Source organism: Triticum urartu, chromosome 1 (assembly GCF_003073215.2).
Source record: "Triticum urartu cultivar G1812 chromosome 1, Tu2.1, whole genome shotgun sequence".
Lineage (NCBI taxonomy): Eukaryota > Viridiplantae > Streptophyta > Magnoliopsida > Poales > Poaceae > Triticum > Triticum urartu.
Window position 1 is genome coordinate 309,020,433 of NC_053022.1, and position 27,760 is coordinate 309,048,192.

Genomic DNA, 27,760 nt, shown 5'->3' on the forward strand with positions numbered 1-27,760 from the left:
TATGGCTGTCAAATCGGCGAAGTGTAATATGTGACAGCGGTTGATAGTGTTGAGGTTTCCTTCGTCCGTACAATTACTGCGGAATATTGAGATCGCGTCTTCGTCGCGGCAATCTTTGATCTTGTTCTTGACAAGGAGGAATCTGGCCCAAAAGTGATGGACTGTTTCTTGAGACTGGTGCCGTAGGTAGGTTAGATCGCGTATATCTGGGTGGGTGGGTGGATTTAAATCCGAACCCTGACCCAGTTTGGGATCTGGAGTTTGAGAAATTTCTGAGCTTAATAGTTCGGATTCCGGGAGATCGACCAATATTTCAGGTCTACCGTCTGATTCCAAGTTCGGAGGACAAAGCATGTCGCTCTGTGGACAGGTGTTCGGCTCTATGAGCTCGGGGATCCGAACATAGGTTGTCCTCAGTATAGAGGGAGAATTGTTGTTTTGCTCCTCCACTACCGCTATTTGGTGGGTGATCGATGGAGATTTGATTTCTCTCTGATCGGGTTTGAGCCCAATCCGACCGTAGTCTGTGGCGACCCCCAGGGCGGCGATGCGATCCAGGAGTTCGTTCGAGGACGATAATTCCCTCGGATCCATCTGTCTGGAGTATTCAGAGTCAATCCAGAGGCGATTTTCGATGACTCGAGAAGTCATCGTCGGTTCACCGGCCGAACGGGCGGTCATGATAAAGCCACCCAACTGGAGGGTTTGGCCTGAGGCCAGGGCTCCATCGACGGTGATGTTGTCCTTGATCACAAGGCGAGCCATCAACGCTGACTTCGGCGTGACAGTGGAACTCTCACTAAAAGCACCAATGTCGGTGTCAAAACCGGCGGATCTCGGGTAGGGGGTCCCGAACTGTGCATCTGAGGTTGATGGTAACAGGAGACATGGAACACAATGTTTACCCAGGTTCGGGCCCTCTCGATGGAGGTAAAACCCTACGTCCTGCTAGATTAATATTGATGAGTATGGGGGTTACAAGAGTTGATCTACCATGAGAACGTTGATACGTCCATTTTGCATCATGCTCTTATATCGATATTTATTGCATTATGGACTGTTATTACACATTATGTCACAATACTTATGCCTATTCTCTCTTATTTTACAAGGTTTACATGAAGAGGGGGAATGCCGGCAGCTGGAATTCTGGACTGGAAAAGGAGCAAATATTAGAGACCTATTCTGCACATCTCCAAAAGCCCTGAAACTCCACGGGAATTATTTTCAGAACATATAAAAAATATTGGGCAAAATAAGTACCAGAGGGGGGCCACCCACCGTCCACGAGGGTGGGGAATGCGCCCTACCCCCCTGGGCGCGCCCCTGCCTCATGGGCCCCCCTGGTGGCCCTCTGATGCCCATCTTTGGCTATATGGAGTCTTTCATCAAGGAAAAAAAAATCATAATCTAGCTCACAGGAAGAAACTCCGCAGCCATGACGCGGAACCTTGGCGGAACCAATCTAGGGCTCCCGCGGAGCTGTTCTGCCGGGGAAACTTCCCTCCGGGAGGGGGAAATCATCACCATCATCATCACCAACGATCCTCTCATCAGGAGGGGGCAATATCCATCAACATCTTCACCAGCACCATCTCATCTCAAATCCTAGTACATCTCTTGTATCCAATCTTTGTATCCAAACCTCAGATTGGTACCTGTGGGTTGCTAGTAGTGTTGATTACTCCTTGTAGTTGATGCTAGTTGGTTTACTTGGTGGAATATCATATGTTCAGATCCATTATGCATATTAATACCCCTCTGATTATGAACATGAATATGCTTTGTGAGTAGTTACGTTTGTTCCTGAGGACATGGGAGAAGTCTTGCTATAAGTAGTCATGTGAATTTGGTATTCGTTTGATATTTTGATGAGATGTATGTTGTCATCCCTCTAGTGGTGTCATGTGAACGTCGACTACACGACACTTCACCATTGTTTGGGACTAGAAGGAGGCATTGGGAATTAATAAGTAGATGATGGGTTGCTAGAGTGACAGAAGCTTAAACCCTAGTTTATGCGTTGCTTCGTAAGGGGCTGATTTTGATCCATATGTTTCATGCTATGGTTAGGTTTACCTTAATACTTCTGTTGCAGTTGCGGATGCTTGCAATAGGGGTTAATCATAAGTGGGATGCTTGTCCAAGTAAGGGCAGTGCCCAAGCACCGGTCCACCCGCATATCAAATTATCAAAGTACCGAACGCGAATCATATGAACGTGATGAAAACTAGCTTGACAATAATTCCCATGTGTCCTCGGGAGCGCTTTCCTTCAGATAAGAGTTTGTCCAGGCTTGTCCTTTGCTACAAAAAGGATTGGGCCATCTTGTTGCACCTTATTTACTTTTATTACTTGCTACTCGTTACAAATTACCTTATCACAAAACTACATGTTGTCGATAATTTCAGTGCTTGCAGAGAATACCTTGCTAAAAACCACTTATCATTTCCTTCTGCTCCTCGTTGGGTTCGACACTCTTACTTATAGAAAAGGCTACGGTAGACCCCCTACACTTGTGGGTCATCAAGACTCTTTTCTCACGCTGTTTCCGGGGAGTGAAGTGCCTTTGGTTGGTGGAATTTGGTAAGGAAAAATTTATATAGTGTGCTGAAATTTACTATCACTTGTTACTATGGAACATAATCCTTTGAGGGGCTTGTTTGGGGTATCTTCACCCCGACTAGTAGAGCAAAGAGTTGCTTCTCAACCTACTGAACCTACTGAAAATGTTAACTTTGAAATTCCTTTGGGTATGATAGAGAAACTGCTAGCTAATCCTTTCACAGGTGATGGAACATTACATCCTGATTTGCACCTAATCTATGTGGATGAAGTTTGTGGATTATTTAAGCTTGCAGGTATGCCCGACGATGTTATCAAGAAGAAGGTCTTCCCTTTATCTTTGAATGGAGATGCATTGACATGGTTGAGGCTATGTGATGATATTGGATCATGGAACTACCAACGATTGAAATTGGAATTTCATCAGAAGTTTTATCCTATGCATCTTGTTCATCGTGATCGTAATTATATATATAATTTTTGGCCTCGCGAAGGAGAAAGCATCGCTCAAGCTTGGGGGAGGCTTAAGATGTTATATTCATGCCCCAATTATGAGCTCTCAAAATAAATGCTTATTCAAAAATTTTATGCTCGACTTTCTCTCAGTAATCGCTCCATGCTCGATACTTCTTGTACTGGATCTTTTATGATGAAGACTATTGAATTCAAATGGGATTTATTGGAAAGAATTAAATGCAACTCTGAAGATTGGGACCTCGACGAAGGTAAGGAGTCATGTATAAAACCTAAGTTTGATTGTGTTAAATCTTTTATGGATACCGATGCTTTCCATGAATTTAGCACTAAATATGGACTTGACTCTGAGATAGTAGCTTCTTTCTGTGAATCCTTCGCTACTCATGTTGATCTCCCTATGGAGAAGTGTTTTAAATATAATCCTCCCATTGATGTAAAAGTAGTTGCACCTATTAAAGTTGAAGGAAAGACTATCACTTATAATGATCCTGTTGTTCCTACTGCTTATATTGAGAAACCACCTTTCCCTGTTAGAATAAACGATCATGCTAAAGCTTCAACCGTGGTTAAAAAAAGTAATATTAAAACACCTAAACCCCCTGAGCAAATTAAAGTTGAACCTAGTGTTGCTATGGTTAAAGATCACTTGGCCGATAATATTGATGGACATGTTATTTACTTCTGCAATGAATCTGCTAGAATTGCTAGACCTGATACTAAAAATAAACATAGACCTGTTATGGGCATGCCTATTATTTCTGTTAAAGTAGGAGATCATTGCTATCATGGCTTATGTGATATGGGTGCTAGTGTGCAATACCTCATTCCTTATACAAAGAAATTATGCATGACATTGCACCTGCTGAGATAGAAGAGATAGATGTTACAATCAAGCTTGCTAATAGAGATACTATTTCACCAGTTGGGATTGTTAGAGATGTTGAAGTCTTGTTTTGGAAAGTTAAATATCCTGCTGATTTTCTTGTTCTTGGTTCCCCACAAGATGACGTTTGTCCCATTATATTTGGTAGACCCCTCTTGAATACTGTTAATGCTAAGATAGACTACAACAAGGATATTGTTTCTGTTGGTTTAGGGGATATGTCTCATGAGTTTGATTTTGCTAAATTCGTAGACAACCCGATGATAAAGAATTTTCTAGTAACGATGAAATTATTGGTCTTTCCTCTATTGCCGTGCCTCCAACTGATCCTTTAGAACAATATTTGCTAGACCATGAAAATGCTATGTTTATGAATGAAAGAAGGCAAATAGATGAAGTATTCTTTAAACAAGGACCTATTTTGAAACACAACTTGCCTGTTGAAATCCTAGGGGATCCTCCTCCACCTAAGGGTGATCCCGTGTTTGAGCTTAAACCTTTACCTGATACTCTTAAATATGCTTATCTTGATGAGAAAGAGATATATCATGTTATTATTAGTGCTAACCTCTCAGAGCATGAAGAAAAGAAATTATTGAAAACTCTGAAGAAGCACCGTGCTCCTATTGGATATACTCTTGATGATCTTAAGGGCATTAGTCCCACTCTATGTCAGCACAAAATAAAATTGGAGAAAGACGCTAAACCAGTTGTAGATCACCAACGACGGTTAAATACTAAGATGAAAGAAGTGGTAAGAAAAGAAATACTAAAGCTTCTGGAGGAAGGTATAATTTATCCCGTTGCTGATAGTCAGTGGGTAAGTCCTGTTCATTGTGTCCCTAAGAAGGGAGGTGTTACTGTTGTTCCTAATGATAAAGATGAATTGATCCCACAAATAATTGTTACTGGTTATAGAATGGTAATTGATTTCCGCAAATTAAATAAAGCTACTAAAAAGGATCATTTACCTTTACCTTTTATTGATCAAATTCTAGAAAGATTATCCAAGCATACACATTTTTGCTTTCTAGATGGTTATTCTGGTTTCTCTCAAATACCTGTGTCAAAAGAGGATCAAGAAAATACAACTTTTACTTGCCCTTTTGGTAACTTTGCTTATAGATGTATGCCTTTTGGTTTATGTAATGCACCTGCTACCTTTCAAAGATGTATGACTGCTATATTCTCTGACTTTTTTTGAAAGGATTGTTGAGGTTTTCATGGATAATTTGTCCATTTACAGAACTTCTTTTGATGATTGCTTAAGCAACCATGATCGAGTTTTGCCGAGATGTGAAGAAACTAATCTTGTCTTGAATTGGGGGAAGTGCCACTTTATGGTTAATGAAGGTATTGTCTTGGGGCATAAAATTTCTGAAAGAGGTATTGAAGTTGATAAAACTAAAGTTGACGATATTGAAAAGATGCCGTGTCCCAAGGACATCAAAGGTATAAGAAGTTTCCTTGGTCATGCCGGTTTTTATAGGAGGTTCATTAAGGACTTCTCTAAAATTTCTCGGCCTCTGACTAATCTTTTACAAAAAGATGTTCCTTTTGTCTTTGATGATGACTGTGTAGAAGCATTTGAAATACTTAAGAAAGCTTTGGTTTCTGCACCTATTGTTCAGCCTCCTGATTGGAATTTACCATTTGAAATTATGTCTGATGCTAGTGATTATGCTGTAGGGGCTATTCTAGGACAAAGAGTTGATAAGAAATTAAATGTTATCCAATATGCTAGTAAAACTCTAGACAGTGCCCAAAGAAATTATGCTACTATTGAAAAAGAATTCTTAGCAGTTGTATTTGCATGTGATAAGTTCAGATCTTATATTGTTGATTCTAAAGTAACTGTTCACACTGATCATGCTGCTATTAAATATCTTATGGAAAAGAAAGATGCTAAACCTAGACTTATTAGATGGGTTCTCTTGCTACAAGAATTTGATTTGCATATTATTGATAGAAAGGGAGCTGAGAAACCCGTTGCAGACAACTTGTCTAGGTTAGAGAATGTTCTTGATGACCCACTACCTATTGATGATAGCTTTCCTGATGAACAACTAGCTGTCAGAAATGCTTCTCGTACTACTCCATGGTATGATGATTATGCTAATTACATTGTTCCTAAATTTATACCACCTAGTTTCACATACCAGCAAAAGAAAAAGTTCTTCTATGATTTAAGACATTACTTCTGGGATGACCCACATCTTTATAAAGAAGGAGTAGATGGTGTTATTAGACGTTGTGTACCTGAGCATGAGCAGGAAAATATCCTACGCAAGTGCCACTCCGAAGCTTATTGAGGACACCATGCTGGAGACAGAACTGCACACAAGGTATTGCAATCTGGTTTTTATTAGCCTACTCTCTTCAAGGATGCCCGTACGTTTGTTTTATCTTGTGATGAATGTCAGATAATTGGTAATATTAGTAGACGTCAAGAAATGCCTATGAATTATTCACTTGTTACTGAACCATTTGATGTTTGGGGCTTTGATTATATGGGACCTTTTCCTTCCTCTAATGGGTATACACATATTTTAGTTGCCGCTGATTACGTTACTAAGTGGGTAGAAGCTATTCCAACTAGTAGTGCTGATCATAACACCTCTATTAAGATGCTTAAAGAAGTTATTTTTCCAAGATTCGGAGTCCCTAGATACTTAATGACTGATGGTGGTTCACATTTTATTCATGGTGCCTTTCGTAAAATGCTTGCTAAGTATGATGTTAATCATAGAATTGCATATCCTTATCACCCACAGTCTAGTGGTCAAGTAGAATTGAGTAATAGAGAGCTTAAATTAATTTTGCAAAAGACTGTTAATAGATCTAGAAAGAATTGGTCCAATAAACTTGATGATGCATTATGGGCATATAGAACTGCATAAAAAAATCCTATGGGTATGTCTCCGTATAAAATGGTTTATGGTAAAGCATGTCACTTACCTCTTGAATTAGACCATATGGCATATTGGGCTATTAAAGAGCTCAACTATGACTTCAAACTGGCCGGTGAGAAGAGGCTTTTTGACATTAGCTCACTTGATGAATGGAGAACCCAGGCTTATGAGAATGCTAAACTGTTTAAAGAAAAAGTTAAAAGATGGCATGACAAAAGGATACAAAAACACGAGTTTAATGTAGGTGACTATGTATTGTTATACAACTCTCGTTTAAGATTTTTTGGAGGCAAACTCCTCTCTAAATGGGAAGGTCCTTTCATCATTGAGGAGGCCTACCATTCCGGTGCCATAAAAATCAACAACTTCGAAGGCACAAATTCGAGGGTGGTGAACGGTCAAAGAGTCAAACATTATATCTTAGGTAATCCTATAAATTTTGAAACTAATGTTATTGAAACCGTAACCCTGGAGGAATACATAAGGGACGCTTTCCAGAACGTTTCATACTTCGAAAAGGAATAGGTACGTGGTACGGTAAGTAATCCGACTCCAAAACAGTTCTAATGGCAATTTTTCTCCGTTTTGGAATATTTAAGAAAACAGGAAAATAAGAAGCAGACCGGAAAGGACATGAGGCTTCCACGAGGGTGGAGGGCGCGCCCTACCCCTTGGGCGCGGCCCCCTACCTCGTGGGCACCTCGTGTGCTCTCCGGACTCTGTTTTCTTGCACGATACTTCTTTTGGTCGGTAAAAATTCATTATATAATCTCCCGAAGGTTTTGACCACCATATCACGCAAATATCCTTTGTCTTTGTTTCGAGCTGTTTCTGATGCAGATTTAGAGCAAGATGTCTTCTCAAGAGTTAGTCGGCGAGAGTCAGGTATCTCATCCGACACTGGGGTCAAGAGCAAACAGCAATGCGGACCACTTTGGGCCATCAATTGAGGAAGAGATGGAGGCTGACTTGAAAAGGATAGATGCCATGGAGGAGGATGAAGAAGTTACTTCTTGTTTCCGAGCTGGATTCACGATGGGGGAACTACAGAGATCAGCTATTCCAAACTTAGTCATCCATTCCAATGATAGATTTCTTTCTTATGAAAATATGAAAAAGAGTGTTACTTGTTCTCCCGTAGCTACACAACATCATTGGGTGAAAGGAGCTTTAGCCGTCACGAGCAAGCTCCGAATGGAAATAATGGACCTCAAGCAGCAAGTCAATAAGCTCGAGGAAGAGAATCGTATCCTGAGGGGCATCATCACCAAGAATATCACACGACCACCCCCGAAGAAGGAGACATAAACACATGGGTATGGGCACACCCCTTGGCAACTTCCAAGCTTGGGGGAGTGCCTCGGTATCGTATCACCATCACTTTTATCTTTACCGTTTTTCTTAGTTTGATCCTTTTGGTAATATCTTGATCTAGTAGAATAAAGTTTAAGTATGATCTAGTTGTGAGTTTTGCTATTTTATCTTCCTATGTAATCAAATCCGTGAGCTATATATAATAAAGATTAGTGTTGAGTCAAGGGCTTGATTATTTTGCTATGATCTTGAGGAAATAAAATAAAAGAGAAGAAATAAAAAGAAATAAAGAGATCATATGGATCTTATGGAGAGTAATGAGCTCACATATAAAGAGTATGATGAATAAAAGTTGTTGAGAGTTGACAAACATAGTTTTGGTCATCGTTGCAATTAATAGGAAGTAATAAAGAAAGAGAGGTTTTCACATATAAATATACTATCTTGGACATCTTTTATAATTGTGAGCACTCATTAAAGTATGATATGCTAAAGAGTTGACGTTGGACAAGGAAGACAACATAATGGGTTATGTTTTCTTACATCTGAAATAAATTATATTGTCATGGATCATCCAACATGTTGAGCTTTCCTTTCCCTCTCATGCTAGCCAATTTCTTTGCACCAAGTAGAGATACTACTTGTGCTTCCAAATATCACTGAAACCAGTCTTGCCATTAGAGTCCACCACATCTACCTATGGATTGAGTAAGATTCATCATGTAAGTTGTCATCGTTGCAAGCAATACGAATTGCTCCCTAAATATGTATTACTTATTAGTGTGGAGAAAATAAGCTTTATATGATCTTGTGATGTGGAAGAAATAAAAGCGACGGACTGCATAATAAAGGTCCATATCACAAGTGGCAATATAAAGTGACGTTCTTTTGCATTAAGATTTCGTGCATCCAACCATAAAAGGACATGACAACCTCTGCTTCCCTCTGTGAAGGGCCTAGCTTTTATCCTTGTCTTATATTTCATACAATATATATATATATATTGATGTTCTAAGAATGATCATGATGCCCTCATGTCCGTATTTTATTTTATCGACACCCCTGTCTCTAAACATGTGGACATATTTTTCGATTCCGGCTTTCGCTTGAGGACAAGCGAGGTCTAAGCTTGGGGGAGTTGATACCCCCATTTTGCATCATGCTCTTATTTTGATATTAATTGCATTATGGGCTGTTATTACACATTATGTCACTTATGCCTATTCTCTCTTATTTTACAAGGTTTACATGAAGAGGGGGAATGCCGGCAGCTGGAATTTTGGGCTGGAAAAGGAGCAAATATTACAGACCTATTCTGCACATCTCCAAAAGTCCTGAAACTCCACGGGAATTATTTCCAGAATATATAAAAAATATTGGGTAAAAGAAGTACCAGAGGGGGGCCACCCACCGTCCACGAGGGTGGGGGGCGCGCCCTACCCCCTGGGCGCGCCCCCTGCCTCGTGGGCCCCTTGGTGGCCCTCTGATGTGCATCTTTGGCTATATGGAGTCTTTCGTCGAGGAAAAAAAATCATAATCTTGCTCACGCGATGAAACTCCGCCACCACGAGGCAGAGCCTTGGCGGAACCAATCTAGGGCTCCGGCGGAGCTGTTCTGCCGAGGAAACTTCCCTCCCGGAGGGGGAAATCATCATCCTCGTCATCACCAACGATCCTCTCATCGGGAGGGGGTCGATCTTCATCAACATCTTCACCAACACCATCTCATCTCAACCCCTAGTTCATCTCTTGTATCCAATCTCTGTATCCAAACCTTAGATTGGTACCTGTGGGTTGCTAGTAGTGTTGATTACACCTTGTAGTTGATGCTAGTTGGTTTACTTGGTGGGAGATCATATGTTCAGATCCATTATGCATATTAATACCCATCTGATTATGAACATGAATATGCTTTGTGAGTAGTTACGTTTGTTCCTGAGGACATGGGAGAAGTCTTGCTATAAGTAGTCATGTGAATTTGGTATTCCTTCGATATTTTGATGAGTTGTATGTTGTCATCCCTCTAGCGGTGTCATGTGAACGTCGACTACACGACAGTTCACCATTGTTTGGGACTAGAGGGAGGCATTGGGAAGTAATAAGTAGATGATGGGTTGCTAGAGTGATAGAAGCTTAAACCATAGTTTATGCGTTGCTTCGTAAGGGGCTGATTTGGATCCATATGTTTCATGCTATGGTTAGGTTTACCTTAATACTTCTGTTGTAGTTGCGGATGCTTGCAATAGGGGTTAATCATAAGTGGGATGCTTGTCCAAGTAAGGGCAGTACCCAAGGACCGGTCCACCCACGTATCAAATTATCAAAGTACCAAACACAAATCATATGAACGTGATGAAAACTAGCTTGATGATAATTCCCATGTGTCCTCGGGAGCGCTTTCCTTCATATAAGAGTTTGTCCAGAATTGCCCTTTGCTACAAAAAGGATTGGGCCATCTTGCTGCACCTTATTTACTTTTATTACTTGCTACTCGATACAAATTACCTTATCACAAAACTATCTGTTGCCGATAATTTCAGTGCTTGCAGAGAATACCTTGCTGAAAACCGCTTATCATTTCCTTTTGCTCCTCATTGGGTATGACACTCTTACTTATCGAAAAGGCTATGATAGATCCCCTACACTTGTGGGTCATCAAGACTCTTTTGTGGCGCCGTTGCCGGGGAGTGAAGCGCCTTTGGTAGGTGGAATTTGGTAAGGAAAAAATTATATAGTGTGTTGAAATTTACTATCACTTGTTACTATGGAACATAATCCTTTGAGGGGCTTGTTCGGGGTATCTTCACCCCGACCAGTAGAGCAAAGAATTGCTCCTAAACCTACCGAACCTACTGAAAATGTTTACTTTGAAATTCCTTTGGGTATGATAGAGAAACTGCTAGCTAATCCTTTCACAGGTGATGGAACATTACATCCCGATTTGCACCTAATCTATGTGGATGATGTTTGTGGATTATTTAAGCTTGTAGGTATGCCCTAGGATGTTATCAAGAAGAAGGTGTTCCCTTTATCCTTGAAGGGAGATGCATTGACATGGTTGAGGCTATGTGATGATATTGGATCATGGAACTACCAAAGATTGAAATTGGAATTTCATCATAAGTTTTATCCTATGCATCTTGTTCATCGTGATCGTAATTATATATATAATTTTTGGCCTCACGAAGGAGAAACCATCGCTCAAGCTTGGGGGAGGCTTAAGTCAATGTTATATTCATGCCCCAATCATGAGCTCTCAAAATAAATGATTATTCAAAAAATTTATGCTCGGCTTTCTCTCAGTAATCGCTGCATGCTCGATACTTCTTGTACTGGATTTTTATGATGTAGACTATTGAATTCAAATGGGATTTATTGGAAAGAATTAAATGCAACTCTGAAGATTGGGACCTCGACGAAGGTAAGGAGTCATGTATAACACCTAAGTTTGATTGTGTTAAATCTTTTATGGATACCGATGCTTTCCGTGAATTTAGCACTAAATATGGACTTGACTCTGAGATAGTAGCTTCTTTCTGTGAATCCTTCGCTACTCATATTGATCTCCCTAAGTAGAAGTGGTTTAAATATAATCCTCCCATTGAAGTAAAAGTAGTTGCACCTATTAAAGTTGAAGGAAAGACTATCACTTATAATGATCTTGTTGTTCCTACTGCTTATGTTGAGAAACCACCTTTCCCTATTAAAATAAAGGATCATGCTAAAGCTTCAACCGTGGTTAAAAAAAAGTAATATTAAAACACCTAAACCCCCTGAGAAAATTAAAGTTGAACCTAGTGTTTCTATGGTTAAAGATCTCTTGGCCGATAATATTGATGGGCATGTTATTTACTTCTGCAATGAATCCGCTAGAATTGCTAGACCTGATACTAAAAATAAACATAGACCTATCGTGGGATGCCTATTATTTCTGTTAAAATAGGAGATCATTGCTATCATGGCTTATGTGATATGGGTGCTAGTGCAAGTGCAATACCTCATTCCTTATACAAAGAAATTATGCATGACATTGCACCTGCTGAGATAGAAGAGATAGATGTTACAATTAAGCTTGCCAATAGAGATACTATTTCACCAGTTGGGATTGTTAGAGATGTTTAATTCTTGTGTGGGAAAGTTGAATATCCTGCCGATTTTCTTGTTCTTGGTTCCCCACAAGATGACTTTTGTCCCATTATATTTGGTAGACCCTTCTTGAATACTGTTAATGCTAAGATAGACTGCAACAAGGATATTGTTTCTGTTGGTTTAGGGGATATGTCTCATGAGTTTAATTTTGCTAAATCTCGTAGACAACCCCATGATAAAGAATTGCCTAGTAAAGATGAAATTATTGGTCTTTCCTCTATTGTCATGAAATTATTGATCCTTTAGAACAATATTTGCTAGACCATGAAAATGATATGTTTATGAATGAAAGAAGGGAAATAGATGAAGTATTCTTTAAACAGGGACCTATTTTGAAACACAACTTGCCTGTTGAAATCCTAGGGGATTCTCCTCCACCTAAGGGTGATCCCGTGTTTGAGCTTAAACCTTTACCTGATACTCTTAAATATGCTTATCTTGATGAGAAAGAGATATATCCTGTTATTATTAGTGCTAACCATTCAGAGCATGAAGAAAAGAAATTATTGAAAACTCTGAAGAAGCACCGTGCTCCTATTGGATATACCCTTGATGATCTTAAGGGCATTAGTCCCACTCTATGTCAGCACAAGTTTTTTTGGAGAAAGACGCTAAACCAGTTGTTGATCACCAACGACGGTTAAATCCTAAGATGAAAGAAGTGGTAAGAAAATAAATACTAAAGCTTCTGGAGGCAGGTATAATTTATCCCGTTGCTGAGAGTCAGTGGGTAAGTCATGTTCATTGTGTCCCTAAGAAGGGAGGTATTACTGTTGTTCCTAATGATAAAGATGAATTGACCCCACAAAGAATTGTTACTGGTTATAGAATGGTAATTGATTTCCACAAATTAAATGAATCTACTAAAAAGGATCATTACCCTTTACCTCTTATTGATCAAATGCTAGAAAGATTATCCAAGCATACACATTTTTGCTTTCTAGATGGTTATTCTAGTTTCTCTCAAATACCTGTGTCAAAAGAGGATCAAGAAAAGACAACTTTTACTTGCCCTTTCGGTACCTTTGCTTATAGATGTATGCCTTTTGGTTTATGTAATGCACCTGCTACCTTTCAAAGATGTATGACTGCTATATTCTCCGACTTTTTTGAAAAGATTGTTGAGGTTTTCATGGATGATTTGTCCATGAACGGAACTTCTTTGATGATTGCTTAAGCAACCTTGATCGAGTTTTTCCGAGATGTGAAGAAACTAATGTTGTCTTGAATTGGGAGAAGTGCCACTTTATGGTTAATGAAGGTATTGTCTTGGGGCATAAAATTTCTGAAGGAGGTATTGAAGTTGATAAAACTAAAGTTGATGATATTGAAAAGATGCCGTGTCCCAAGGACATCAAAGGTATAAGAAGTTTCCTTGGTCATGCCGGTTTTTATAGGAGGTTCATTAAGGACTTTTCTAAAATTTCTCGGCCTTTGACTAATCTTTTACAAAAAGATGTTCCTTTTGTCTTTGATGATGACTGTGTAGAAGCATTTGAAATACTTAAGAAAGCTTTGGTTTCTGCACCTATTGTTCAGCCTCCTGATTGGAATTTACCATTTGAAATTATGTCTGATGCTAGTGATTATGCTGTAGGGGCTATTCTAGGACAAAGAGTTGATAAGAAATTAAATGTTATCCAATATGCTAGTAAAACTCTAGACAGTGCCCAAAGAAATTATGCTACTATTGAAAAAGAATTCTTAGCAGTTGTATTTGCATGTGATAAGTTCAGATCTTATATTGTTGATTCTAAAGTAACTGTTCACACTGATCATGCTGCTATTAAATATCTTATGGAAAAGAAAGATGCTAAACCTAGACTTATTAGATGGGTTCTCTTGCTACAAGAATTTGATTTGCATATTATTGATAGAAAGGGAGCTGAGAAACCCGTTGCAGACAACTTGTCTAGGTTAGAGAATGTTCTTGATGACCCACTACCTATTGATGATAGCTTTCCTGATGAACAACTAGCTGTCAGAAATGCTTCTCGTACTACTCCATGGTATGATGATTATGCTAATTACATTGTTCCTAAATTTATACCACCTAGTTTCACATACCAGCAAAAGAAAAAGTTCTTCTATGATTTAAGACATTACTTCTGGGATGACCCACATCTTTATAAAGAAGGAGTAGATGGTGTTATTAGACGTTGTGTACCTGAGCATGAGCAGGAAAATATCCTACGCAAGTGCCACTCCGAAGCTTATTGAGGACACCATGCTGGAGACAGAACTGCACACAAGGTATTGCAATCTGGTTTTTATTAGCCTACTCTCTTCAAGGATGCCCGTACATTTGTTTTATCTTGTGATGAATGTCAGATAATTGGTAATATTAGTAGACGTCAAGAAATGCCTATGAATTATTCACTTGTTACTGAACCATTTGATGTTTGGGGCTTTGATTATATGGGACCTTTTCCTTCCTCTAATGGGTATACACATATTTTAGTTGCCGCTGATTACGTTACTAAGTGGGTAGAAGCTATTCCAACTAGTAGTGCTGATCATAACACCTCTATTAAGATGCTTAAAGAAGTTATTTTTCTGAGGCTTGGAGTCCCTAGATATTTAATGACTGATGGTGGTTCACATTTTATTCATGGTGCTTTTCATAAAATGCTTGCTAACTATGATGTTAATCATAGAATTGCATCTCCATATCATCCACAGTCTAGTGGTCAAGTAGAACTTAGCAATAGAGAGCTTAAACTAATTTTATAGAAGACTGTCAATTGATCTAGAAAGAATTGGTCCAAGAAACTTGATGATGCATTATGGGCCTTTAGAACTGCATATAAAAATCCTATGGGTATGTCTCCGTATAAAATGGTTTATGGTAAAGCATGTCACTTACCTCTTGAATTAGAACATAAGGCATATTGGGCTATTAAAGAGCTCAACTATGACTTCAAACTGGTCGGTCAGAAGAGGCTTGTTGACATTAGCTCACTTGATGAATGGAGAACCCAGGCTTCTGAGAATGCTAAACTGTTTAAAGAAAAAGTTAAAAGATGGCATGGCAAAGGATACAAAAACGTGAGTTTAATGTAGGTGACTATGTATTGTTATAGAACTCTCGTTTAAGATTTTTTGTAGGCAAACTCCTCTATAAATGGGAAGGTACTTACATCATCGAGGAGGCCTACCGTTCCGGTGCCATAAAAATCAACAACTTCGAAGGCACAAATCTGAGGGTGGTGAACGGTCAAAGATTCAAACATTATATCTTAGGTAATCCTATAAATGTTGAAACTAATGTTATTGAAACCGCAACCCCGGAGGAATACATAAGGGACGCTTTCCAGAACGTTTCAGACTCCGAAAAGGAATAGGTACGTGGTACGGTAAGTAAACCAACTCCAAAACAGTTCTAATGGCAATTTTCTCTGTTTTGGAATATTTAAGAAAATAGGAAAATAAGAAGCAGACTGGAAAGGACAGGAGGCTTCCACGAGGGTGGAGGGCGCGCCCTAGCCCTTGGGCGCCCCCTAACTCGTGGGCACCTTGTGTGCTCTCCGGACTCTGTTTTCTTGCACGATACTTCTTTTGGTCGGTAAAAATTCATTATATAATCTCCTGAAGGTTTTGACCACCGTATCACGCAAATATCCTATCTCTTTGTTTCGAGCTGTTTCTGCTACAGATTTAGAGCAAGATGTCTTCTCAAGAGTTAGTCGGGGAGAGTTGGGTATCTCATCCGACACCGGGATCAAGAGCAAACAACAATGTTGACCACTTTGGGCCATCAACTGAGGAAGAGATGGAGGCTGACTTGAAAAGGATAGATGCCATGGAGGAGGATGAAGAAGTTACTTCTTGTTTCCGAGCTCGATTCACGATGGGGGAACTACAGAGCTCAGCTATTCCAAACTTAGTCATCCATTCCAATGTTAGATTTCTTTCTTATGTAAATATGAAAAAGAGTGTTACTTGTTCTCCTGCAACTACGCAACATCCTTGGGTCAAAGGAGCTTTAGCCGTCACGGGCAAGCTCCGAATGGAAATAATGGACCTCAAGCAGTAATCAATAAGCTCGAGGAAGAGAATCGTATCCTGAGGGGCATCATCACCAAGAATATCACATCACCACCCCCAAAGAAGGAGACATAAACACATGGGTATGGGCACTCCCCTTGGCAACTGCCAAGCTTGGGGGAGTGCCCCGGTATCGTATCACCATCACTTTTATCTTTACCGTTTTTCTTAGTTCGATCCTTTTGGTAATATCTTGATCTAGTAGAATAAAGTTTTAGTATGATCTAGTTGTGAGTTTTGCTATTTGATCTTCCTATGTAATCGAGTTCGTGAGATATATATAATAAAGATTAGTGTTGAGTCAAGGGCTTGATTATTTTGCTATGATCTTGAGGATATAAAATAAAAGAGAATAAATAAAAAGAAATAAAAAGATCATATGGATCTTATGGAGAGTAATGAGCTCACATATAAAGAGTATGATGAATAAAAGTTGTTGAGAGTTGACAAACATAGTTTTGGTCATCGTTGCAATTAATAGGAAGTAATAAAGAAAGAGAGGTTTTCACATATAAATATACTATCTTGGACATCTTTTATAATTGTGAGCACTCATTAAAGTATGATATGCTAAAGTGTTGACGTTGGACAAGGAAGACAACGTAATGGGTTATGTTTTCTTACATCTGAGATAAATTATATTGTCATGGATCATCCAACATGTTGAGCTTGCCTTTCCCTCTCATGCTAGCCAATTTCTTTGCACCAAGTAGAGATACTACTTGTGCTTCCAAATATCCCTGAAACCAGTCTTGCCATGAGAGTCCACCACATCTACCTATGGATTGAGTAAGATTCTTCATGTAAGTTGTCATCGTTGCAAGCAATAGGAATTGCTCCCTAAATATGTATTACTTATTAGTGCGGAGAAAATAAGCTTTATACGATCTTGTGATGTGGAAGAAATAAAAGCGACGGACTGCATAATAAAGGTCCATATCACAAGTGGAAATATAAAGTGACGTTCTTTTGCATTAAGATTTCGTGCATCCAACCATAAAAGCACATGACAACCTCTGCTTCCCTCTGTGAAGGGCCTAGCTTTTATCCTTGTCTTATATTTTATACAATATATATATATATATGTTGATGTTCTAAGAATGATCATGATGCCCTCATGTCCGTATTTTATTTTATCGACACCCCTATCTCTAAACATGTGGACATATTTTTCGATTCCGGCTTTCGCTTGAGGACAAGCGAGGTCTAAGCTTGGGGGAGTTGATACGCCCATTTTGCATCATGCTCTTATATCAATATTTATTGCATTATGGGCTGTTATTACACATTATGTCACAATACTTATGCCTATTCTCTCTTATTTTACAAGGTTTACATGAAGAGGGGGAATGCCGACAGCTGGAATTCTGGGCTAGAAAAGGAGCAAATATTAGAGACCTATTCTGCACATCTCCAAAAGTCCTGAAACTCCAAGGGAATTATTTTCAAAATATATAAAAAATGTTGGGCAAAAGAAGTACTAGAAGGGGGGCACCCACCGTCCACGAGGGTGGGGGCGCGCCCTACCCCTGGGCGCGCCCCCTACCTCGTGGGCCCCCTGGTGGCCCTCTGATGCCCATCTTTGGCTATATGGAGTCTTTCGTCGAGGAAAAAATCATAATCTAGCTCACGCGACGAAACTCCCCCGCCACGAGGCGGAACCTTGGTGGAACCAATCTAGGTCTCCGGCGGAGTTGTTCTGCCAGGGAAACTTCCCTCCGGGAGGGGGAAATCATCAGGATCGTCATCACCAACGATCCTATCATCGGGAGGGGGTCAATCTCCATCAACATCTTCACTAGCACCATCTCATCTCAACCCCTAGTTCATCTCTTGTATCCAATCTTTGTATCCAAACCTCAGATTGGTACCTGTGGGTTGCTAGTAGTGTTGATTACTCCTTGTAGTTGATGCTAGTTGGTTTACTTGGTGGAAGATCATATGTTCAGATCCATTATGCATATTAATACCCCTCTAATTATGAACATGAATATGCTTTGTGAGTAGTTACGTTTGTTCCTGAGGACATGGGAGAAGTCTTGCTATAAGTAGTAATGTGAATTTGGTATTCGTTCGATATTTTGATTAGATGTATGTTGTCATCCCTCTAGTGGTGTCATGTGAACGTCGACTACACGACACTTCACCATTGTTTGGGACTAGAGGGAGGCATTGGGAAGTAATAAGTAGATGATGGGTTGCTAGAGTTACAGAAGCTTAAACCCTAGTTTATGCGTTGTTTCGTAAGGGGCTGATTTGGATCCATATGTTTCCTGCTATGGTTAGGTTTACCTTAGTACTTCTGTTGTAGTTGCAGAAGCTTGCAATGGGGGTTAATCATAAATGGGATGCTTGTCCAAGTAAGGGCAGTACCCAAGCACCGGTCCACCCACATATCAAATTATCAAAGTACCGATCACGAATCATATGAACGTGATGAAAACTAGCTTGACGATAATTCCCATGTGTCCTCAGGAGCGCTTTACTTCATATAAGAGTTTGTCCAGGCTTGTACTTTGCTACAAGAAGGATTGGGCCATCTTGCTGCACCTTATTTACTTTTATTACTGGCTACTCGTTACAAATTACCTTATCACAAAACTATCTGTTGCCAATAATTTCAGTGCTTGCAGAGAATACCTTGCTGAAAACCGCTTATCATTTCCTTCTGCTCCTCGTTGGGTTTGACACTCTTACTTATCAAAAAGGTTATGATAGATCCCCTACACTTGTGGGTCATCAATCATAATGGCTAAAACCCTAGAAGTATAGCCTATGAGATTATCATCGTCCCTACGGACGAAACCCTCCGGTTTATATAGACACCGGGGGGAACTAGGGTTGTACAAAGTCGGTTACATAGAAAGGAAATAATACATCCGGACAACTAACTTGCCATCTACACAAAGGAAAGTCCTATCCGGACATGGGAGAAAGCTTTCTATCTTGTATCTTCACGGCCCAATAGTCCGGCCCATGTCCAACAGGCCGACCGCCCAAGGAGCCCTTAGTCCAGGACTCCCTCAATTGCGATACACCTCTTTTGGGCTAGTCGCTCCTCGAGCTCCATGGGAAGCGTAGCCGGGCTTAGGCTGCGACACTCTGGAGTGAGGCATGGGGATGGGGATCTATCAGAAAGGGGGCGTTTGGCAGGTGTCATCTAAGAAACTCAGGGCGGCCTGGGTAAGGAGATGGGTGGGTAAGCTGCACGGGCAAACCGGGAGATGTTGATAATGGAGGCCTTGCAGCAGCGGGGACCTTGCTAGGGTTTCAAGCGAGGGAGGGTGTGTGTGTGTATGTGTGCATGCCCGAGGAGGTTTTGGTGTGTGTGTGTGTGTGTGGAGGGGGGTGGGGGCATGTTTGAGGAAATGACGCGGGTACTGAAAATTTTACTACGCGGGAGTCAAACGTGGGAGTGAAATGCCGGGGCTATTAATTTTTTTATGATGGTGCATCGCACACGGTCAGAAGATAACAACCGTGTGTTATGAAACAGAAAAAACCCTCGAGGTGGGAAAATATTTTCGAGGGATGCAGGCGGGATTGGGAACAAGAATCATCACATGGTCGAAACACAATAACCGTGTGTTATCAAACAGAAAAAGCTGCACGCGGGTAGATAATTTTGAGAGGGGAGGCCTCGTGGAGCCCAATGCACATAGTTATTTTGAGTGAACCGTGTCTGTGGCGTCATCCGATTTGTCTAATGTTCATAAATTTCGCGAAAAATGACGCGGGAGAGGGTTAGAACACGAACACACTTGCATGTGGACCAAATTTATGTATGAAAAGGGTGGTTTGATTTTCAAATACCAAATGCAACTTCGACGTGGCACCTCTCTCGCAAAGCACACGATATTGCTTGCCCCCACCCACCCTCATGTCGGCACGAAGGGAATCCTAAGCTATGAATGCATGCCCCCTCCCCCCAACCGAGGTTCACCTACCAAAGTGTGAAGTAGCTAGCAGCCCCCCTCGTGTCGGCACAAAGGGAATCCTAAGCTATGAATGCATGCCCCCTCCCCCCAACCGAGGTTCACCTACCAAAGTGTGAAGTAGCTAGCAGCCCCCTCCCTCGTGTCGGCACGAAGGGAATCCTAAGCTATGAATGTATGCCCCCAAACCGAGGTTCACCTAGCAAAGTGCAAAGTAGCTAGCAGCCCCCCTCATGTCGGCACAAAGCGAATCCTAAGTTATGAATGCATGCCCCCCAACCGAGGTTCACCTAGCAAAGTGCGAAGTAGTAGCCCCCCCCCACACACTTTCAGTCGGCGGGCCAAAGAGGCATGCTATCTCTTGAACATGCGTTGGTTTTCCCTTGAAGAGGAAAGGGCAATGCAGCAAAGTAGCGTAAGTATTTCCCTCAGTTTTTGAGAACCAAGGTATCAATCCAGTAGGAGACTACACACAAATCCCCTAGTACCTGCATAAACAAATAAGAACCTTGCAACCAATGCGATAATGGGGTAGTCAATCCCTTCACGTCCACTTGCAAAAGTGAGATCTGATAAAGATAATAAGATAAATATTTTTGGTATTTTGTGTTATAGATTGGAAAATAAAGATTGCAAAATAAATAGTAAACTAAGATTGTAGGTTGGAAACTTATATGATGTAAAGTAGACCCGGGGGCCATAGGTTTCACTAGTGGCTTCTCTCAAGATAGCATGTATTACGGTGGGTGAACAAATTACCACTGAGCAATTGATAGAAAAGCGCATAGCTATGATGATATCTAAGGCAATGATCATGAATATATGCATCACGTCCGTGACAATTAGACCGAAACGATTCTGCATCTACTACTATTACTCCACACATCGACCGCTATCCAGCATGCATCTAGAGTATTAAGTTCATAAGAACAGAGTAATGCATTAGGCAAGATGACATGATGTAGAGGGATAAACTCAAGCAATATGATATAAACCCCATCTTTTTATCCTCGATGGGAACAATACAATACGTGTCGTTTCCCTTTCTGTCACTGGGATCGAGCACCGCAAGATTGAACCCAAAGCTAAGCACTTCTCCCATTGCAAGAAAGATCAATCTAGTAAGCCAAACTAAACCAATAATTCGAAGAGACTTGCAAAGATATCAAATCATGCATATAAGAATTCAGAGAAGAATCAAATAATATTCATAGATAATCAAGTTCATAAACCCACAATTCATCGGATCTCGGCAAACGCACCGCAAAAGAGTTACATCGAATAGATCTCCAAGAAGATAGAGGAGAACTTCGTATTGAGATCCAAAGAGAGAGAGAGAAGAAGCCATCTAGCTAATAGCTATGGACCCGAAGGTCTTGGTAAACTACTCACACATCACCGGAGAGGCTATGGTGTTGATGTAGAAGCCCTCCTGATCGAATCCCCCTACGGCAGATTGCCGGAAAAGGCCCCAAGATGGGATCTCACGGGTACAGAAGGTTGTGGTGGTGGAAAAGGTGTTTCGTGGCTCTCCCCAAAGGTTTCAGGGTATAAGAGTATATATAGGCGAAAGAAGTAGGTCGGTGGAGCTGCGAGGGGCCCACGAGGGTGGGGGGCGCGCCTGGCCCCCCTAGGCGCACCCTCCTGCCTCGTGGCTTCCTCGCTGCTTTCTTGATGTCCACTCCAAGTCTCCTGGATTGCGTTTATTCCAAAAACAATCCTCGCGAAGGTTTCATTCCGTTTGGATTCCGTTTGATATTCCTTTTCTGCGAAACACTGAAATAGGCAAAAAAAACAGCGATTTGCACTGGGCTTTCGGTTAATAGGTTAGTCCCAAAAATAATATAAAAAGGTATATTAAAGTCCATTAAACATCCAAAACAGATAATATAATAGCATGGAACAATCAAAAACTATAGATACATTGGAGACGTATCATGCATCCCCAAGCTTAATTCCTGCTCATCCTCGAGTATGTAAATGATAAAAACAGAATTTTTGATGTGGAATGCTCCCTAACATAATTTTATTATGGCATGAATGTTCAGATCAAAAAGATTCAAGATAAAAGTTTAATATTGACATAAAAATAGTAATACTTCAAACATGCTAACCAAGCAATTATGTCTTATCAAAATAACATATCAAAAGAAAGCTTATCCCTACAAAATCATATAGTTTGACCATGCTTCATTTTCGTCACACAAAATGCTCCCCTCATGCATAACCCTGATGACAAGCCGAGCAATTGGTTCATAATTTTTAACGCGCTTCAGCCTTTTCAACCCTTACGCAATACATGAGCGCAAGCCATGGATATAGCACTATAGGTGGAATAGTATATGATGATGGGGGTTATGTGAGAAGACAAAAAGGAGAAAGTCTCACATTGACGCGGATAATCAATGGGCTATGGAGATGCCCATTAATTGATGTCAATCCGAGGAGTAGGGATTGCCATGCAACGGATGCACTAGAGCTATAAGTGTACGAAAGCTCATCTAAAGAAACTAAGTGGGTGTGCATCCAACTTGCTTGCTCACGAAGACCTAGGGAATTTTGAGGAAGCCCATCATTGGAATATACAAGCCAAGTTCTATAATGAAAAAATCCCACTAGTATATGAAAGTGACAAAATAAGAAACTCTCTATCATGAAGATCATGGTGCTATTTTGAAGCACAAGTGTGGAAAAAGGATAATACATTGTCCCTTCTCTCTTTTTCTCTCATTTTTTGGGCTTCTTTGGCCTCTTTTTTTATTTGGGCTTCTTTGGCCTCTTTTTTTTCTTTCCTCACATGGGACAATGCTCTAATAATGATGATCATCACACTTTTATTTACTCACAACTCAATGTTACAACTCGATAGTAGAACAAAAATATGACTCTATGTGAATGCCTCCGGCGGTGTACCGGGATATGCGATGAATAAAGAGCGACATAAATCCTTCTTGCTACCTCTTGAGCATGCGTTGGTTTTCCATTGAAGAGGAAAGGGTGATGCAGCAAAGTAGCGTAAGTATTTACCTTAGTTTTTGAGAACCAAGGTATCAATCCAGTAGGAGACTACACGCAAATCCCCATAGTACCTGCACAAATAAATAAGAACCTTGCAACCAACGCAATAAAGGGGTTGTCAATCCCTTCACAGACACTTGCAAAAGTGAGATCTGATAAAGATAATAAGATAAATATTTTTGGTATTTTTGTGGTATAGATTAGAAAATAAAGATGCAAAATAAATAGTAAACTAGGATTGTAGATTGGAAACTTGTATGATGTAAAGTAGACCCGGGGGCCATAGGTTTCACTAGTGGCTTCTCTCAAGATAGCATGTATTACTGTGGGTGAACAAATTACTGCCGAGCAATTGATAGAAAAGCACATAGTTATGATGATATCTAAGGCAATGATCATGAATGTAGGCATCACGTTAGACCGAAATGATTCTGCATCTACTACTATTACTCCACACATTAACCGCTATCCAGCATGCATCTAGAGTATTAAGTTCATAAGAACAGAGTAACACATTAGGCAAGATGACATGATGTAGAGGGATAAACTCAAGCAATATGATATAAACCCCATCTTTTTATCCTCGATGGCAATAATACAATATGTGTCGTTTCCCTTTCTGTCACTGGGATCGAGCACCGCAAGATTGAACCCAAAGCTAAGCACTTCTCCCATTGCAAGAAAGATCAATCTAGTAGGCCAAACTAAACAGATAATTCGAAGAGACTTGCAAAGATATCAAATCATGCATATAAGAATTCAGAGAAGAATCAAATAATATTCATAGATAATCAAGTTCATAAACCCACAATTCATCGGATCTCGGCAAACACACCGCAAAAGAGTTACATCGAATAGATCTCCAAGAAGATCGAGGAGAACTTTCTATTGAGATCCAACGAGAGAGAAGAAGCCATCTAGCTAATAACTATGGACCCGAAGGTCTGTGGTAAACTACTCACACATCATCGAAGAGGCTATGGTGTTGATGTAGAATCCCTCTGTGATCGAATCCCCCTCCGCCAGATCACCGGAAAAGGCCCCAAGATGAGATCTCACGGGTACAGAAGGTTGCGGCGATGGAAAAGGTGTTTCATGGATCTCCCTGAAGGTTTCAGGGTATAAGAGCATATATAGGCGAAAGAAGTCGGTCGGTGGAGCTGTGAGGGGCCCACAAGGGTGGGGGGCGTGCCTGGCCCCCTGGGCGCGCCCTCCTGCCTCATGGCTTCCTCACTGCTTTCTTGACGTCCACTCGAAGTCTCCTGGATTGCGTTTGTTCCAAGAACGATCCTCGCGAAGGTTTCATTCCGTTTGATATTCCTTTTCTACGAAACACTGAAATAGGCAAAAAAATAGCAATTTGCACTGGGCTTTCGGTTAATAGGTTAGTCCCAAAACTAATATAAAAAGGTATATTAAAGCCCATTAAACATCCAAAACAGATAATATAATAGCATGGAACAATAAAAAATTATAGATACGTTGGAGACGTATCAAGGAATATCTCACCAAGATGGATCCTAAAACGGACCAAGAATAATCCACCTTGGTCGTACAACCTCTCTCTTGTTATTGGTCAAAGTGATGGCCGTCCATGCGACCCCAGAGATGTGCTAGCTCGCCAATAATCACGCAAGTAGTTAGTCTCCGAAGACAACCACTGCATGCGTGTGGCCCAAACATATGTATGGAGAGGTGTGTTTTTGAGTACACAATGATGTGGCACCATGATTTCGAACTAGAAATCCCCACACCGAGTGAGGGTTAGGTTGACGATGCATATGTATGTTACACCACACTTCAAGCCGACGACAGGGATTCATGCATGCATGCGTGCATAGTATATGCGCTCAAACTTAATTAGGTATGAATCTCACCATGACCTATACTACAATAACACGAAACAAATGAAGAATCCGCCATGGTAACCTATCTTGTTGTCGGTCAAGGTGACCATGGATGTCCACGCGGGGCCACGAATATATAGGCTTGTCGCTAATAACCAGGCAAGGGAGTGTACCGTTTGAAGGCAACCACTACATGCATATGTATGGAGGTGATGCGTGCATGCATGTTGGAATACCATTTCTCAACATTGATGTGGCGCATGCGTCAAAAATCGTACACTCCCCACAGAGAGTGAGATCGGTTCATGACATGTCGTTGTACTAGCCACTTCGTCTCAATGGGAGGGATTCATGCGTACACATGCATGTGTGTGTGCTCAAATTGTATCATGCATGTCATCCCAGAGCATGACCTGTATATATACCCTATTATAAGCAAAAATAATAATCCCCTCCTAAGTCAAATTAGCCTCTCTCATTGTCAGGCAAAAAGTACTGATGGACCAAGTGGGCCCACAGATGGAAGGCATCGATATCGCTGATAACCGCTTAAGTGGGTGTGAGAGGACAACCACCATCGCTTTGCATGTGGGCCAAACATATATATGTTGAATACCCAAAATGCACAACTTTTGATGTGCCACATGCCTCAAAAACCGTAAACCATGCACCCACACAGACCGAGGTTCATGAAGCGTACTATATATGATGGTCCCCTCCCCCCTCTTTGACGCATACTATATGCTCCTATCGTAATACGTACAACCCAGAAAGAATCCTCATCGACGGTGAAATTAATTAACCTCTCCCGATGTAGGTCAAAGTGATGCATGCATGCATCGACGATGGCCTCATGGGCCCACAGATGGAAGCATCACACGTGAGTGTCCTAGCTAGGATAACCACCGCTTGCATGCATGTGGCTCAAAGAGGTGTTGTGTGATGTTCGAATAGCCAATTTCACAATTTTGAGGTGGCACGTGCCTCGAAAACCGAAAAGTCCCGACACTGAGTGAGGTGTACTTGTTCATGGACGCATACGTATAGTATATATGCTAGTCCTGTTGGGGAACGTAGTAAATTCAAAATTTTCCTACGCACACGCAAGATCATGGTGATGCATAGCAACGAGAGGGGAGAGTGTTGTCTACGTACCCTCGTAGACCAAAAGCAGAAGCGTTATGACAACGCGGTTGATGTAGTCGTACGTCTTCACGGTCCGACCGATCAAGCACCGAAACTACGGCACCTCTGAGTTTTAGCACACGTTCAGCTTGATCACGATCCCCGGACTCCGATCCAGCAAAGTGTCGGGGAAGAGTTCCGTCAGCACGACGGCATGGTGACGATCTTGATGTTCTACCATCGCAGGGCTTCGCCTAAGCACCGCTACAATATTATCGAGGAGTATGGTGGAAGGGGGCACCGCACACGGCTAAGAAAACGATCACGAGGATCAACTTGTGTGTCTAGAGGTGCCCCCTGCCCCCGTATATAAAGGAGCAAGGGGGGAGGCCGGCCGGCCCTAGGGCGCGCCAAGGAGGAGGAGTCCTCCTCCTAGTAGGAGTAGGACTCCCCTCTTTCCTACTCCTACTAGGAGGGGGAAAGGAAGGGGGAGAGGGAGAAGGAAAGGGGGGCGCCGCCCCCCCTCTCCTAGTCCAATTCGGACCAGAGGGGGAGGGGGCGCGCGGCTCACCCTGGCCGCCCCTCTCTCTCTCCACTAGGGCGCATAAGGCCCATTACTTCTCCCAGGGGGGGGTTCCGGTAACCCTCCGGCACTCCGGTTTTCTCCGAAATCACCCGGAACACTTCCGGTGTCCGAATATAGCCGTCCAATATATCAATATTTATGTCTCGACCATTTCAAGACTCCTCGTCATGTCCGTGATCATATCCGGGACTCCGAACAAACTTCGGTACATCAAAATATATAAACTCATAATGAAACTGTCATCGTAACGTTAAGCGTGCGGACCCTACGGGTTCGAGAACAATGTAGACATGACCGACACATGTCTTTGGTCAATAACCAATAGCGAAACCTGGATGCTCATATTGGCTCCCACATATTCTACGAAGATCTTTATTGGTCAGACCGCATAACAACATACTTTGTTCCCTTTGTCATCGGTATGTTACTTGCCCGAGATTCGATCGTCGGTATCTCAATACCTAGTTCAATCTCGTTACCGGCAAGTCTCTTTACTCGTTTCGTAATACATCATCTCGCAACTAACTCATTAGTTGAAATGCTTGCAAGGCTTATGTGATGTGCATTACCGAGAGGGCCCAAAGATACCTCTCTGACAATCGGAGTGACAAATCCTAATCTCGAAATACGCCAACCCAACATGTACCTTTGGAGACACCTGTAGAGCTCCTTTATAATCACCCAGTTATGTTGTGACGTTTGGTAGCACACAAAGTGTTCCTCTGGCAAATGGGAGTTGCATAATCTCATAGTCATAGGAACATGTATAAGTCATGAAGAAAGCAATAGCAACATACTAAACGATCGGGTGCTAAGCTAATGGAATGGGTCATGTCAATCACATCATTCTCCTAATGATGTGATCCCGTTAATCAAATGACAACACATGTCTATGGTTAGGA